The sequence below is a fragment of the Gymnoscopelus braueri genome, assembly GCF_963280865.1.
Source record: "Gymnoscopelus braueri genome assembly, chromosome: 4".
In the NCBI taxonomy this organism is placed as follows: domain Eukaryota; kingdom Metazoa; phylum Chordata; class Actinopteri; order Myctophiformes; family Myctophidae; genus Gymnoscopelus; species Gymnoscopelus braueri.
Window position 1 is genome coordinate 21,146,666 of NC_137605.1, and position 2,500 is coordinate 21,149,165.

Genomic DNA, 2,500 nt, shown 5'->3' on the forward strand with positions numbered 1-2,500 from the left:
ACCCTGGTCAACAAACAACAAGGTATACAGTGTAGTCACATAAGTAGAGTGCAAAGAGAACAATGTAGTGCCTCAAAGGAACTAGGATACCAGATACGTAGTTGTTCAACGTTAGTACCAGCAGTAAGGAACTCACCAGACAACACTTTTGTGATCCTATAAGGACCACACAAGGACAAAGTACCATGGCTGAAATACAAATGAGATGTGAACCGCTTAAACCCTGTATTGTTAGTAAAACAGACCTAAAGAAGAAAGAGAACTTAAAAAGACACTTTCTGACAAACCACAAATCATTTGAGTAGACCTTTCCACCAGACAGAGAACTGAGAAAAATAAATAAGGAACTGAAATCTCAGGTATAATATGTATTTGTGTACCATACATGGAACTGGATAGAGCTCTCTCATCATTACTCTACTGTAAGTATTTGTCTCATCAGCAAGAACTGCACAGTGATGGTGAAGAAAGAGAACTTGGAAAAACACTTGTGGACAAACCTCACATCATTTGACAAGACATTTCCAGCAGACAGAGAACTGAGAAAAATAAATAAGGAACTGAAATCTCAGGTATAACATGTATTTGTGTACCATACATGGAACTGGATAGAGCTCTCTCATCATTATTCTGATGTTAGTGATGGTGAAGAAAGAGAACTTGGAAAAACACTTGCGGACAAACCTCACATCATTTGACAAGACATTTCCAACAGACAGAGAACTGGAAGAAAAAAAAAACTAAGGAACTGAAATTTCAACCATTTTGCCATATAACAATATCAAGTCAAGTGCAATCATCAGTATGTTAATCATAAATAATGTTTTTATTATTGTTTGATGCGCATTACACTTTTTTCATAATTATACATATTAAACTATTGACTTATTCTCTTTGCATTATTTGAATTAGGGGTCTAAAATAAGATGAAAAAGGCAGTGGCTAAATAAATCTCATGCCCACAATGAGACTGTTGGGGCCCAGAGGGGGCTCTTTTGTTGTAACCTTCTTGAATTAGTACTCACATCAAAGATGTGTTTCGTTTTAAAATGTGTAGCACACTGCATTGACTAGTTTACATTTCGGGATAGCCATTTGGGTTTCTGGTCAAATTATTGACCAGTTATTTTGTCTGTGACAAAAATAAAATATTGATCAAAATGTCCATCACAAGCTGGCATGGTGATGACCCCCTGGTTGTGAGCTTGTAGATCAGCTATTTTTGGTGAATGTTCCCCCCAGAATAGGGCGTTCAAGTGGTTAGTAAGAGTGATAAGGGAGAAGGAATTAATCAGGTGGGTGCAGGGTTAAAGTTTCTGCCCAACACTGTGGAGAGAGACTGGGGTTCAACTCCTCCACGGTGCCTCCGGCTTGGCCCGGGCGTTTCCAACATACACAATTGTCAGTGTTAGCGGCTGGGAAGCCAGGTGGTGATGGAAAACATTTTCTTTGAACTACAGCGACTTCTACAGGTTGGCCTGTTCAGCAGTTCAGGGCTGAACTGGGAGGGATATCTTGTTCCTCCGCATGGGTTACACCCTCCTAGTGAAACTCCTGTGTATCAGAAGAGACGCTTTAGTTTCAAGAACCCCCATAACTCTGAGAGCGTACAAATGGAACCAAATGGACCCAGACCTGTAAGGGTCCATTTGGAACCCCCTCAAGGAACCCTGAGGGTCCGTGGACCCAACTTTGAGAACCACTGGTCTGCACCCTCCCCAAGACAAACAGTAGGTGTTGGCAGTGAACCCCAGCACTCAGGTATTCACTTACACATTAAAACAAAATATACATCATACAGACATATTTGTCAGTGTAACATAAGAGTATTTGTCTACTTTCTATATGACATTTTATGTCTATATACAGCATATATAGCCTGGTTCCAGACGAATCTGCCTTTGCAAAATTGCATCGCACTTTAGCCCTCGGCAGATTAGGTCTGGCCCCCCTCCATAGAGATTTCATTTCTCTCCCTCCGAAGTCGTGAGGGACCAATCAGGGCCCAGTATCCAAATGTGGGCGGGCTTATCACCTTATTTGGAGCAATGACGTACAAGGAAGCACTGCTCTGATTGGTTCGTACAAGGAAGCACTGCTCTGATTGGTTTAGGTCTAACCAATAGAGTCCGTTTGGATCTTTTTGTAACCGCCCCTTAGAAAAAAATCTATCGTTGATAGGGACCAGACTAATATCCACGCAGTGTGTCGTGTGATATTGTCTGGCCACGCGAGGCTACAGCATATATATACACATACATATGTAGTAATGCCCGGGAATCGAACCCAGCGCCCATTTAGTAACACGTCAAAGAAAACAACGAGAACTCCTTTTACAATCTGCCTGGTTTTCCAATCGTACTGTAACATGTAATATAATATTACACATATATATACATATATATATATACAGAGTATAATGCTCTGCAGTGTGCTGTTTCACTGTGAATGACTTGTGTACGGTATGTGCTGAAGTGATGGTGAACGATGTAGCAGCCAC

General features: G+C 41.1%; 1 protein-coding gene across 1 annotated transcript in view; it reads right to left on the minus strand.

Moving 5' to 3' along the window:
* itga8 (integrin, alpha 8) overlaps nucleotides 1-2,500 on the minus strand; it is a gene marked incomplete at its 5' end in the record, with an annotated part of 91,389 nt that overhangs the window by 80,196 nt on the left and 8,693 nt on the right. The gene's annotated exons all lie outside the window — the stretch shown is intronic.